We start from the raw sequence: 14,620 nt of genomic DNA, 5'->3' as shown, positions 1-14,620 counted from the left end.
TTGTTTCCACCTTTTGGCTATTGTGAACAGTGCTGCTATGAACATTTGAGTAAAAGTATTTGTTTGAGAGCGGACTTCCCTGGTAGCTCAGTGGTAAAGAATCCACCTGCCAACACGGGAGACATGGATTTGATCCCTGGGTCAGGACGATCCACTGGAGAAGGAAATGGCAACCCACTCCAGCATTTTTGCCTGGGAAATCCCATGGACAGCAGAACCAAGAGAGATACAGTCCACGGGGGCGCAAAAGAGTCAGACATGATTTAGCAACTAAACAACAATAACAATTTGAGTATCTGTTTTCAATCATTTTAGGTATATACAGGCATACCTCATTTTACTGCACAGATACTACTTTCTTTTTTTAGAAATTGAAAGTTTGTTTAACCCTGCATTGAGCAAGTCTGCCTGCGTCATTTTTTTTCAACAGCATTTGCTCACTCCACATCTCCATGTCACAGCTTAGTAATTCTCAAAATATGTTAAGCTTTATTATTATTATTATATTTGTTATATTGATCTATGATCAGTGATCTTTGATGTTACTATTGTAATTGTTTTAGGGCAGTACAAACTGCACTCATAGAAGACAACAAACTTAAGCAATGAATGTATGTGTTCTGACTTCTTCATCAACTGGCTATTCCCCCACCTTTCTTCCTCTTTTCGGGCCCCTCTATTCCCTAAAACAACAATATTGAAATTAGGCCAATTAATAACCCTACAATGGCCTCTCAGTGTTCAAGTGAAAGAAAGAGTCACATGTCTCTCACTTTAAATCAAAAGCTAAAAAAGATTAAGCTTAATGAGGAAGGCATGCTGAAAGCCAAGACAGACTAAAAGCTAAGTCTCTTGCATCAAACAGCCAAGTTGTAAATGCAAAGGAAAAGTCCTTGAAGGAAATTAAAAGTGCTAGTTCAGTGAACACACAAATGATAAGAAAGCAAAACAAGCTTATTTCTGATACGGAGAAAAATTTATGATCAGCATAGAAGGTCAAACCAGCCACAACATTCCTTTAACCCAAAGCTTAATTCAGGTGAGCCCATGCACTGTAGCCCACCAGGCTCTTCTGTCCATGGAATTCTCCAGGCAAGAATAGTGGTTAGCATTCCCTTCTGCAGGGGGTCTTCCTGACCCAGGGATCAAACTCAGGTCTCCTGGCAGATTCTTTACCATCTGAGACACCAGGGAAGCCCCAGAGCAAGGCTCAAGTCTCTTCAATTCTGTGAAGGCTGAGAGAGGTGAGGAAACTGTCAAAGAAAAATTTGAAGCTAGCCAAGTTTGGTTAACAAGGTTAATGTGCAAGGTGAAGCAGCAAGTGCTGATGTAGAAGCTGCAGCAAGTTATCCAGAAGATCTAGCTAAGATAATGAATGAGGATGGTTACACTAAATAGATTTTCAATGCAGAATAAAACAGCTTTCTATTGGAAGAAGTTGCCATCTAGGACTTTCTAGCTAGAGAGAAGTCAGTGCCTGGCTTCAAAGTTTCAAAGGACAGGCTAACTCTCTTGTCAGGGCCTAAAGCATCCGGAGACTTTAAGTTGAAGCTAGTGTTCATTTACCATTCCCAAAATCCTAAAGCCCTTAAGAATTAGACTAAATCTACTCTGCCTGTGCTCTATAAATGGAACCACAAAGGCTGCATCATAGCACATCTGTTTACAACATGGTTTACTGAATATTTAAGCCCACTGTTTAGAACTAGTACTCAGGAAAAAAAAGATTATTTTCAAAATATAAGAGCTCTGATGGAGAAGGATAACAAGATTAATTGGGGGGGTGGTGAGGGGGACTTCCCTGGTGGTCCAGTGGTTAAGACTCCCCTTTCAATGCAGGGGGCATGGGTTGGATCCCTGGTTGGGGTATGGCTACATGCCATAGGGTGTGGCTGAAAATAAATGAATAAATTAATTTTTTAAAAAAGGTTAATGTTTTCATGCCTGTTAACACAATATCCATTTTGCAGCAAATTAATCAAGGAGCCATTTTGATTTTCAAGTCTTATTCCCCCCCTTTTTATTTTTAATTTCACTGAAGCAGAGTTGATTTACAATGTTGTGTTAGCTCCAGTGGACAGCACAGTGATTTATACATATAGATATAGAACATATATACATAAAGAATTTTTCAGATTCTTTTCCCTTATGTGTATGTTTGTGCATTCAGGCATGTTCAACTCTTTGCGGCCCCATGGACTGTAGCCCACCAGGCTCCTCTGTCCACTGAATTTCCCATCATAGATTATTACAAACTATTGAGTAGAGCTCCCTGTGCTATACAGTAGGTCCTTGTTGATTATCTATTTTATGTTGTTGTTTAGTTGTTAAGTCATGTCTGACTCTTTGTGACCCCAGGGACTATAGCCCGCCAGGCTTCTCTGCCCATGGGATTTCCCCACCAAGAATACTGGAGTGGGTTACCACTTCCTTCTCCAGGGGATATCCCAAGCCCAGGGATTGAATCTGAGTCTTTTGTATTGGCAGGTGGATTCTTTACCTCTGGGCCACCAGAGAGTCCCTTACTATTTTACATATAGTAATAAAATATTATTATTTAGGAAATATGCTTTGTAAGGCTATAGCTGCGAGAGGTAGTGATTCCTCTGATGTATCTGGGCAGCCAATTGAAAACCCTCTGGAAAAGACTCACCATTTTAGATGCCATGAAGAACATTCATGATTTATCAGAAGAGGTCAAAATATCAACATTAAGAGGAGCCTGGGAGTAGTTGACTCCAACTCTCTTAGATGACTTTAAGGGGGTTCAAGACTTCAGTGGATGAAGGCCTCCACCCCCCGGGGCTCAGCGCTGGGCTGTGGTGGGGAAGCAGGCGTGGACTGGCTGCACTGGGCCTGGAGCACCAGATAGAAGAGGAGTCATGTCAGAAGAAACAGTGAGCGAATCAGTTTTCCTTGAAGACAGCAGCACTGAGAGTGTTTGATCTTCCTCTGTCTTGGCACTATTCTCTCTGCCAGGCCACACAGCCTGCAGGATTCTAGTTCCCCGACCAAGGATTGAACCCAGGCCCTGACAGTGAAAGTGCTGAGTCCTAACTACTGGACTGCCAAGAAATTCTCAATCCTTTTATTTTTAATACCTGCTTCCAATGCAGTTTGCACTCCATTGTAGTAAATAAGTAAAGGCTTCCCCGGTGGCTCAGAGGTAAAGAATCTGGCTGCAGTGCAGGAGCTACAGGAGAGACAGGTTCAACTCCTGAGTCAGGAAGATTCCTCTGGAGAAGGGCATGGCAACCCACTCCAGTATTCTTGCATTGAGAATCCCATGGGCAGAGGAGCCTGATGGGCTACAGTCCATGGGGTCTGCAATGAGTTGGACACGACTGAAGCAACTTGCATGCACACGTAGTGAATAAAAAGATACATATGGAATGCTCGCTCTGGCAGCACATATACTAAAACTGGAGCAATACAGAGAAGATTAGCTATGGCCCCTGCACAAGGATGAAACGCAAATTCGTGAAGTGTTCCATATTTTTAAGTCAGAAAGAAAAACACCATAAATACAGTATATTAATGCATATATATGGAATTTAAAAGATGGTAACGATGACCCTGTATGCAAGACAGCAAAAGAGACACAGATGTAAAGAACAGTCTTTTGGACTCTGTGGGAGAAAGCGAGGGTGGGATGATTTGAGAGAATAGTATTGAAACATGTATATTATCATATGTGAAACAAATCACCAGTCAAGGTGTGATGCATGAGACAGGGTGCTCAGGGCCTGTGCACTGGGATGACCCTGAGGGATGAGATGGGGAGGGAGGTGGGAGGGGGGTTCAGGATGTGGAACACATGTACACCCATGGCTGATTCATGTGAATGTATGGCAAAAACCACTATAATATTGTAAAGTAATTAGCTTCCGATTAAAATAAATTAATTAAAAAAAAAGACTTCAGTGGAGGAAGCAACTGCAGATGTGGTGGAAACAGTAAGAGAACTAGAAGTGGAGCCTGAAGATGATACAATTTTCATGGATGAGCAGAGAAAGTGGTTTCTTGAGATGGAAACTACTCCTGGTGCAGATGTTTGGAGATTGTTGAAATGACAACAAATGATTTAGAATATTACATAAACCCAACTGATAAAGCAGTGGCAGGGTTTGAGCGGATTGACTCCACTTTGGAAGAAGTTCTCTGGGTAAAATACTATCAGAGTTGCATGCTGTGGGGAAATCACATGTAGAAGGAAGAGTCAATCAATGTGGCAAAATTCATCACTGTCTTATTTTAAGAATTTGCAATAGCCACCCCAGTCTTCCACAATCACCCTGATCAGTCAGCAGCCATCAACCCTGAGGCAAGATCCTCCATCAGCAAAAAGGTTATGACTTGCTGAGATGATGGTTAGCATTTTTAGCAGTGAAGTATTTTTAAAGTATATACATTGCTTTTTAGAAAGAATGCTATTGCACTCTAATAGACTACAAAATAGTGTAAACCTAACTTATATATGCACCTCAGCTGGTAAAGAATCCGCCTGTAATGCGGGAGACCTGGGTTTGATCCCTGGGTTGGGAAGATGTCCTCGAGAAGGGAAAGGCTACCCACTCCAGTATTCTGGCCTGGAGAATTCCATGGACTACAGTCCATGGGGTCACAGAGAGTCGGACACAACTGAGCAACTTTCACTGTCTCTTTCAACTCATATATGCACTGGGAAACCAAAAACTTTGTCTGACTCACTTTACTGTAATATCCGCTTTATTTTGGTGGTCCAAAACCATACTCACAATGTCTCCGAGGTACGCCTGTACCTATGAGTGAAACTGCTGAGTCATATGGTAATACTATATTTACCTTTTTGAGGAACTGTCAAACTGTTTTCCACAGTGGCTACTGCATTTTACATACCCATCAGCAATGTACTAAGGTTCCAATTTCTCCATATCCTCATTGGCATTTAGTTTTCCTTTTTTGGAAAAATTATAGCCATCCTAATGGGTGTAAAGTGATTTTGATTCGCATTTCCTAATGGCTAAGGATACTTGGTATCTTTTCATATGCTTATTGTCCGTTTGTATATCTTCTTTGGAGAAATGTCTAACCAAGTCCTTTGCCCATCTTTTTAATGGCCGTTGTTGTTGTTCAGTCACTGAGTCCTGTCCAATTCTTTGTTACCCCATGGACTGCAGCACACCAGGCTTCCCTCTCCTTCACTATCTCCCAGAGTCTGTTCAGACTCATATCCATTGAGTCAGTGATGCTATCTAACCATCTCATCTTCTGCTGCTCTTTTTTCCTTTTGCCTTCAATCCTTCCCAGCATCAAGGTCTTTTCCAATGAGTTGGCTCTTCATATCAGATGGTGAAAGTACTGGAGCTTCAGCTTCAGCATCAGTTCTTCCAATGAATATTAAGGGATGACTTCTTTAGGATTGACTGGTTTGATCTCCTTGCAGTCCAAGGGACTCTCAAGAGTCTTCTCCAGCACCACAGTTCAAAAGTATCAGTTTTTTGGCACTTAGCCTTCTTTATGGTCCAACTCTCACATCTGTACATAACTACCAGAAAAACCATAGCTTTGATTATACAGACCTTTGTTGCAAAGTGATGTCTCTGCTTTTTAATATGCTGTCTAGGTTTGTCATAGCTTTCCTTCCAAGGAAATTTTAATTTCAATTTCATGGCTGCAGCCACCATCTGCAGTAATTTTGCAGCCCAAGAAAATAAAATCTATTTGCCATGAAGTGATGGGACTGGATGCCATGATCTTTGTTTTTTGAATGTTGAGTTTTATGACAGCTTTTTCACTCTCCTCTTTCACCTTTATCAAGAGGCTCTTTAGCTACTCTTCACTTTCTGCCATTAGAGTGGTATCATCTGCATATCTGAAGTTGTTGATATTTCTCCCAGAAATCCTGATTCCAGCTTGTGATTCAATCATCCTAGCATTTCACATGATGTGCTCTGCATATAAGTTAAATAAGCAAGGTGATGATATACAGCCTTGTCGTACCCCTTTCCCAATTTTGAACCTATTTTGTTCCACATCCAGTTCTGTTGCTTCTTGACCCATATAAAGGTTTTTCAGGAGACAAGTAAGATGTCTGGTATTCCTATCTCTAAGAATTTTCCACAGTTTGTTGTGATCCACAGTCAAAGACTTTAGCATAGTCAGTGAAGCTGATGTTTTTCTTGAATTCCATTGCTTTCTCTATAATCCAATGAATGTTGGCAATCTCTGGTTCCTCTGCCTTTTCTAAATGCAGCTTGTACATCTGAAAGTTCTCAGTTCACATATTGATGAAGCCTAGATTGAAGGATTTCGAGCATTACCTTGCTAGTATGTGAAATGAGCACAATTGTATGCTAGTTTGAACATTCTTTGGCACTGCTCTTCATTGGGATTGGAATGAAAACTGACATTTTCCAGTCCTGTGGCCACTGCTGAGTTTTCCAAATTTGCTGACATATTTGAGTGCAGCACTTTATAACAGCATCATCTTTTAGGATTTGAAATAGCTCAGCTGAAATTCCATCATCTCCAGCAGCTGTGTTTATAGTGCATGCATGCGTGCTAAGTCACTTCAGTCGTGTCTGACTCTTTGCAACCCTATGGACCTCTATCCTAGGGATTCTCCAGGCAAGAATACTGGAGTGGGTTGCTGTGCCCTCCTCCAGGGGATCTTCCCAACCTGAGGATCAAACCCAACCAGGATGTAAGCGTCTCTTACATCTCCTGCGTTAGTATGCAGGTTCTTTACCACTAGTGCCGCCCAGAGTAATGCTTCCTTAGGCCCCCTTGACTTCATACTCCAGGATATCTGGCTGTAGGTGAGGGACCACAACATGGTGGTTATCTGGGTCATCAAGATCTTTTTTGTATAGTTGTCCTGTGCATTCTTGCCACCTCTTCTTAATCTCTTCTGCTTCTGTTAGGTCCTTAGCATTTCTGATCTTTAGATTCCCATCCTTGCATGAAATGTTCCCTTACTATCTCCAATTTTCTTTAAGAAATCTCTAATCTTTCCCATTCTATTGTTTTCCTTTATTTCTTTGCATTGTTCACTTACGAAGGCCTTCTTATGTCTCCTTGCTATCCTCTGGAACTCTGCATTCTGTTGGGTATATCCTTCCTTTTCTCCCTTGTTTTCCATTTCTCTTCTTTTCTCAGCTATTTGTAAAGCCTTCTCAGACAACCACTTTGTCTTCTTACATTTCTTTTTTTGGTGGGATAGTTTTGGTCACTGCCTCCTGTACAATGTTATGAACCTTTGTCAATAGTAAAGCACTGTGTCCACCCGATCTAATCCCTTGAATCTATTTATCACCTTCACTGTATAATCATAAGTAATTTGATTTAGGTCATACCTGAATGGCCTAGCTGTTTTTCCTACTTTCTTTCATTTAAGCCCGAATTTTGCAATAAGGAGCTCATGATCTGAACCACGGTCAGGTCTTGTTTTTGCTGACTGTATAGAATTTCTCCATCTGCAGCTGCAAAGAATATAATCAATCTGATTTCGGGATCACCCATCTGGTGATATCCATTTGTAGTGTCAGATCTTTTTGCCTTTTCATACTGCTCATGGGGTTCTCGCACCAAGAATACCAGAGTGGTTTGCCATTCTCTCCTCCAGTGAACCATGTTTTGTCAGAACGCTCCACTGTGACCGGTCCATCTTGGGTGGCCCTGCATGGCATGGCTTATAGTTTCATGTAGTTATACAAGCCCCTGTGCCACGACAAGGCTGTAATCCATGAAGGGGTTTTAATTGAGTGGTTTTTCTTTTTGCTGTTGAGCCTAATGCCTTTGTAAACTGACCTTCAATTAAATCTAAAATCTTATTTTTAGTCTCTATATTAACCCCACTTCCAGAGTGGGGTTAATATAGAGTGGGGACCAGTTCCCGAACTTGTGCCATAGCTTGCTGGGCTTCTGTTTGTTTGTGGGGTTTTTGCCCCATCTTTCTTCCCACTGTATTTCATTTTCAGTAGTTGCTATTGGTATGACTTCAAGTTCATAGTCTTTTCTTCTGTAGCATCTAGTCCACTGTTTATCCCATTCACTATGCTTGTCACCTCAGATATTTTATTTACCATTTCTAGAACTTAGATTTGGGCCTTACAAGCTGGAATCAAGATTGCCGGGAGAAATATCAATAACCTCAGATATGCAGATGACACCACCCTTATGGCAGAAAGTGAAGAGGAACTCAAAAGCCTCTTGATGAAACTGAAAGTGGAGAGTGAAAAAGTTGGCTTAAAGCTCAACATTCAGAAAACGAAGATCATGGCATCCGGTCCCACCACTTCATGGGAAATAGATGGGTAAACAGTGGAAACAGTGTCAGACTTTATTTTTCTGGGCTCCAAAATCACTGCAGATGGTGACTGCAGCCATGAAATTAAAAGACGCTTACTCCTTGGAAGGAAAGTTATGACCAACCTAGATAGCATATTCAAAAGCAAAGACATTACTTTGCCAACAAAGGTCTGTCTAGTCAAGGCTATGGTTTTTCCTGTGGTCATGTATGGATGTGAGAGTTGGACTGTGAAGAAGGCTGAGCGCCAAAGAATTGATGCTTTTGAACTGTGGTGTTGGAGAAGACTCTTGAGAGTCCCTTGGACTGCAAGGAGATCCAACCAGTCCATTCTGAAGGCGATCAGCCCTGGGATTTCTTTGGAAGGAATGATGCTAAAGCTGAAACTCCAGTACTTTGGCCACCTGATGTGAAGAGTTGACTCATTGGAAAAGACTCTGATGCTGGGAGGGATTGGGGGCAGGAGGAGAAGGGGATGACAGAGGATGAGATGGCTGGATGGCATCACCGACTCGATGGACGTGAGTCTGAGTGAACTCCGGTAGTTGGTGATGGACAGGGAGGCCTGGCGTGCTGCGATTCATGGGGTTGCAAAGAGTCGGACATGACTGAGCAACTGATCTGATCTGATCTGATATCCTCTTTATCTTCTCTTCTGCTTGTGCTTAAGCTTCTTCAAGAGCTTAAGCTTCTTCAACTATATATATATTTTTTAATAGCTATTTTGATGTCCTTGTTTACTAATTCTACCATCTGGGTCATTTCTGAGTCTGTTTCTATTGCTTGGTTTTCTTGCCTCACTATGAATTGTTTTCCTGCTTCTTTGAATCTCTGTTTGCTTTTGGCTGCACCACGTGGCTTAAGGGATCCTAGTTCCCCAACCAAGGGTTGAAACTGTGCCCTTGGCAGTGAAAACATGGAGTCCTAACCACTAGACCAGCAGGGAATTCCCATCTGATTCTTGTCTCATTAGACGCCAGACATTGTGAATTTTACATCTGGCTGCTGAATTTCTTTGTATTCCTTTAAATATATTTGGCTTCTCTGTTGGGATGCAGCTAAGCTATTTGGAAATAGTTTTGTAACTTTTTTCAAGGTTTGCTTTTAAGTTTTGTCAGTGGGGACCAAAGCAGCCTTTAGTCTAGACTATAGTATTATTTAGCCAATAGTCTTCAGAGTATTCTCAAATGCCTTGTGTATGATGAGGTTTTCCATTCTGGCTATTAGGAATGTGAACTATTCCTAGACTTGTGAGATCACCAGAGAATGTTTCACCTGTTCCTTTCTGATGGTTCATTATCCAGCCTTGAGGAGTTTCTTCATTCACATGTGATGATAAGTACTCAGCCAAAGACTCGAGAGAATCCCTTTGAATATTTCAGGAACTCTTTCTCTGTCTCTGTGGTGCAGCATTCCTTCCAATATTTTGCCCTGTAAACTCAAGCTCTCTTCATCTAAACTCTGTCTCCTCAAGAAACACAGTGGCCTGTGTGTCCGGTCTCCCTCATTGAACTACAGCCTGGGAACTCCATCCAGACAGCAAATTGGGGCAGCAATAGGGTTGAACACATTCTTTTCCCTTTTCTCAGGTATTATCGTTCTGTGCTATCTATTGTTCAATAACTGAAAACAATTGTTTTATATACTTTGCCTTTATTTTCAAAAAATCTGGCTATGCTGTGCAGCTTTCGGGATCTTAGTTCCCTGACCAGGGATTGAACGTGGGCCCTCAGTAGTGAAAGTATGGAGTCCTAACCACTTGGCCACCAGGGAATTCCCCTTTGCCCATTTTTTAAGTCATTTAAAGTGAGAGGGTGAATGAAGACCCTATTATTCCATCATGGGCAGAGCTGATGTCTGCCTTGCTTGTCTCATCAGACCAAACAACTTTATTTCTCCTTCTTAGAAATCATTTCTTTATTTCTGGCAGCACTGTGTCTTCACTGCTGTGCAGGCTTCCTCTAGTTGCGGGAGTGCCGGCGATTCTTCATGCGGTTTGCAGGCTTCTCACTGAGGTGGGTTCTCTTGCTGCTGTGCGCGGGCTCTAGAGTGCAGGGGCTTCAGTAGTTGAGGTGCACGGGTTTAGTTGCTTGTGGCACGTGGAATCGGCCCAGATCGGGGATTGAAACCACGTTGCCTGCATTGCAAGGCGGATTCTTAACCACTGGACCACCAGGGAAGTCCACACCAGACAACTTTAAAGGTCACAGGTCGTGATATGATTTGATTGTCTTAGGATCATGGGTCTTTCCACCCACCAATCAGTTGTGGCCAGTGACTCTGAGCACAAAATTCTACCGCTGGAGTGGGCTGCCTACTCAGTGGGGGCCATGGGAAGACAGGCCGATTTCCTTAGAAGAATCTGTGAGCCCAGATGGGCTCAAGGCCAGCTTGCATAAAGCAAGTCTGCTTAGGAGTCCTTCTTTAACTTGTTTACTGGTTGGCCTGAAAACAAGTCTATTCGAGTGAGGAGAGGCCAAGAAAGGAAGTTTTGAAACTAGTCCAGACTGCAGAGCAAACTACCTTATGGCCTTGCCAACCACGGTGCTGGAGGTGTCTAGTCCACTGAACTTCGGCATGGCCAACAGAGCATCATAGTGGGGACCCCAGAGGGGTTGAAGCAAGACCACATTTCAGCAGATAACTACTTATTTATTTATTTATGGAAGCTCTGGGTCTTCATTGCTTCATGCAGGCTTTCTCTAGTTTGGGGAGCAGGGGCTACTCTCACTATAACTATTCTCCTTTCAGGAAACATGTTCTATCTTGCTCCTGAAGTCCCATGTAAATAAGTGGAATAGAAAGTTACCATGAAACTCAATCTGAGCATTGTTTAATCCATCTTGCTTCAAAATGGGGCAACCCAGAGCTTCCCATTACTAAGTAGACTCCAGATTCTGAAGGCCTATGTAGGTTACCCAAACTTTGTTTATGTCTTTACACCCTCCTCCCCTCCCCTGTCCCATATGCTTTCATTTGCCTCATTTGGGAAGGAGTCCCCTATGATGAGCTAAACAAGGGTAAAAAGATTCTAGCCACATTTACAGATGGTTCTCTGTGGCATGCTGGTACTATCCAGAAGTGAACTGGTTCACCATTATTATATTAAAAACCACAGAAACTTCATTTTGAAGATGGTAGCATAAAAAGAGTATTTCCCTTCTATCTTTTTGCAGCCATCCAAAAGCAATGGGGATGGGGAGGGAGGTGGGAGGGGGGTTCAGGATGGGGAACACATGTACACCCGTGGCGGATTCATGTCAATGTATGGCAAAACCACTACAATATTGTAAAATAATTAGCCTCCAATTAGAATAAATAAATTTATATTTTAAAAAATAAATAAATAAAATTCTAAAAAAAACCTGAAAAAAAAGCAATGGGGAAAATAAGAAACAAAAATACAAATTCCAGTTTCAGCAAAACAATGAACTAGCTCAAGCTTCCAACCACAATTCAAATGGAATTGGCTGCCGAAAGTAGTGAAGTTCTAGTGGAGGTGTGCACGGAAGAAAGGGTAGCCAGGTCATGGCTTTTGCAGATCTTAAAAAGAGCAAAGACATTACGTTTCTCAAGGGTAAGGGGAATACATGACGCACAAAAGCCCTGCAGGATCTGTCTCAGGTGTTTGAGATGGGGGAACTGAGGAGACAGAGGCTCAGAGAGGTGCTACCTGGACCCAGTTTACCTCAGAGAAACAGAAGAGTTGGAGTGGATGGCAATCAGACTGGCAAGTCCTGGCAGGGGGCCGTCTTTCTCTCGCTGAGACAGCAAAGTAAAAGAGGGACTTTACAGGACTTCCCTGGCACCCCAGTGGTTAAGACTCCATGCTTCCACTGCAGGGGGCTTGGGCTCCACCCCTGGTCAGGGAACTAAGATCCCACATGCCAAGTGGGTGGTGCAGCCAAAAAACAGAGAGACTTCACATTACAAAAAACTCTATAAGTAAGTAAACAAGGAGTTGGATGAACTCAACAGCATAATTAATAAGGTAGGTCTGATATTAACAGACACACCTGAGTTTCAGGTACCCAGAGAAAATTCACAAAATACTAAGCTACAAAGAAAGCCTCATTAGGTTAAAAAAAAAAAAAAAAAGAACTAATACACATACATCATTCTCTGATCATTGTGTAATATCACTAAACATTAATATTAAAACTAAGAAGAAAAAAATGTCCCTGTCACCTGAATATTTTTGTATTGTTCTCTTTTAAAAAAACTCTTTTTTTTTTTTTGCAGGCCAAAGGCAAAGGGAACATGAACTGGATAGTGAAGAAGGGAGGTGATTTGTACCAGCTACAGCTTTGTAGTAGAAAAAGTCTGAGCTGCTACATATATGTCCTTAAAAGAAACTCTTCAGTTAATAAGAAGTACAAATCAAAACCAGAATATTTAGAAAATAATAACAAAAACTACAACATTTCAGAATCTATGAGATAAAGCTAAAAAAAAGTGCTTAAAAAAAGATATTTGGCCTCAGCTGTGGGATCTTAGTTCCTGGACCAAGGATAGAACTCTGGCCCCCAAAGTGAAAGAACCAACACCTAACCATTGGACCACCAGAGAATTACCTAAAACAGTGCTTTTGTGAAAATTTTTTGGTCTTAGTTAACAAAAAATTAAAATAAAGTAAATAAGTGTCAGGGCTTCCCCTTACTCAGCTGGTAAAGAATCCACCTGCAATGCAGGAGACCCCAGTTCAATTCCTGGGTCGGGAAGATCCCCTGGAGATGGGATAGGCTACCCACTCCAGTATTCATGGGCTTCCCTGGTGGCTCAGACAGTAAAGAATCACCTGCAATGCAGGAGACCTAGGTTCAATCCCTGGGTCAGAAGATCCCCTGGTGGAGGGCATGGCAACCCACTCCAGTATTCTTGCCTGGAAAATCACCACGGACAGAAGAGCCTGGCGGGCTACAGTCCATGGGGTCGCAAAGAGTCGAATACAACTGAGCGACTAAGCATAGCACAGCAGTAAGCATCCAAGTCAAGAAATTGAGATCTTTAAGACATTAACTGGTATATGGGTCAGCGTGGAACCATCCCCTCTTCATCACCTGCTGAAATGTGTGCCCCCTCCTCACTCTGCAGCCAGCAGTAAGCAAGCCCCACCTCACATTTTACCTGTGGCCCACCTGCCAGCTCCCAGCCCTTCCTAAGGGACATCAAGGGACACAGGTAATATTTTGTGAAGATCCCTTTTAAAGCTTTCCATGCCTTGCCTTACCCTAAGTTAATTACAACTCCAATTGGCAAAGGAGAAGTACCACCAGAACCCAGGCCGATGGTTACAGCCAGGGCAACTACAGCTTTCTTATAGAGTTTCTTCTGACATTTCTCTTCTTACAGGAGAAAAGATATCCACTATTATGTAACTAGTTCTATAAGTTCAAATGACTAAATTACACAAGAAAAAGTAATTAGAGATTTTTTTAAATCAAAAGAAGTGAAAACCATCATTTTTGGAATATAATGTGATCCTTCTTTGGAGAAACGAAGAAAATAACTGAGGAAAAAAAAAAGTATTATAAACAGTAAGTGAAATCCTTAGGAGCCTGGATATAGTCCTGAGGCCTGAACAGAGACCCACGCTTCTTGGGAAACTTTCAGGAATCTAGCTGGCAGGCCAACTTTTGTCAGGCCCTTTCTGTCACTGAAGGTGTGGTCATTTAAATATTCTGAAGGAACACTTATTCTGTATTTAAGTTTTCTTTCCCTGCAGGTCATGCCTCTAACTATTTCACCAACCTTAGAGTTACTGACTTTGTGTAACACAGGGTGGTCCAGACAAAACTGTCTCCAACCAAGAAACTCATTTCTCAATGAGAGAAATGAGACAGTTGGCCAGCCAGGGGCCGTGATCATATTTCCCATCCATGAGAAGCAGCTGGTCATATCGAACAATGAAATTGTGTTCTGAAAGCAGATCTAGCAGTACCCAGGAGACTGCACCTGTGAGGCTGGGACACTTTCTTGTAGAAAATGATATGTGATCTCGCACAGTGACTGAAATGCAGTGTCAATTATCCCTCAGCCAATATCAGAGGTTCAGAAACCACGGGTTGGGGTGGGAGGTGGAAGGTAGCAGCTCTCACTATTACTTTGCTCTCTGAAAACATTCGCTTTCCGTCCCCCAAATCATTCATGTTCTGTGAACTTCACTGTCCAAGGGTGTGAGGTATTTTCGCCAGGGAACCCAATGAGGGTTCCACCTGGCCATTTGGGACTCCTCCCCCGACTAGGGCAATGGCAAGAACTGGTGTTCCTGTGCTAGCTGTGCTCTGATTATAAAGGGGAAATAGGAGCTGTTACTCCCCGATAGGGTTT

General features: G+C 42.3%; 1 non-coding gene across 1 annotated transcript; it reads left to right on the top strand.

Annotated features, from left to right (window-relative positions):
* The first annotated feature begins 3,392 nt into the window (after positions 1-3,392).
* Positions 3,393-3,500, top strand: LOC129638258 (U6 spliceosomal RNA). Its single transcript, XR_008707765.1, has one exon. It is a non-coding gene; the product is annotated as a U6 spliceosomal RNA (small nuclear RNA).
* The last annotated feature ends 11,120 nt before the right edge of the window (positions 3,501-14,620 follow it).

Source organism: Bubalus kerabau, chromosome 23 (assembly GCF_029407905.1).
Source record: "Bubalus kerabau isolate K-KA32 ecotype Philippines breed swamp buffalo chromosome 23, PCC_UOA_SB_1v2, whole genome shotgun sequence".
In the NCBI taxonomy this organism is placed as follows: domain Eukaryota; kingdom Metazoa; phylum Chordata; class Mammalia; order Artiodactyla; family Bovidae; genus Bubalus; species Bubalus kerabau.
This window is presented reverse-complemented; position numbering and strand designations above follow the sequence as displayed.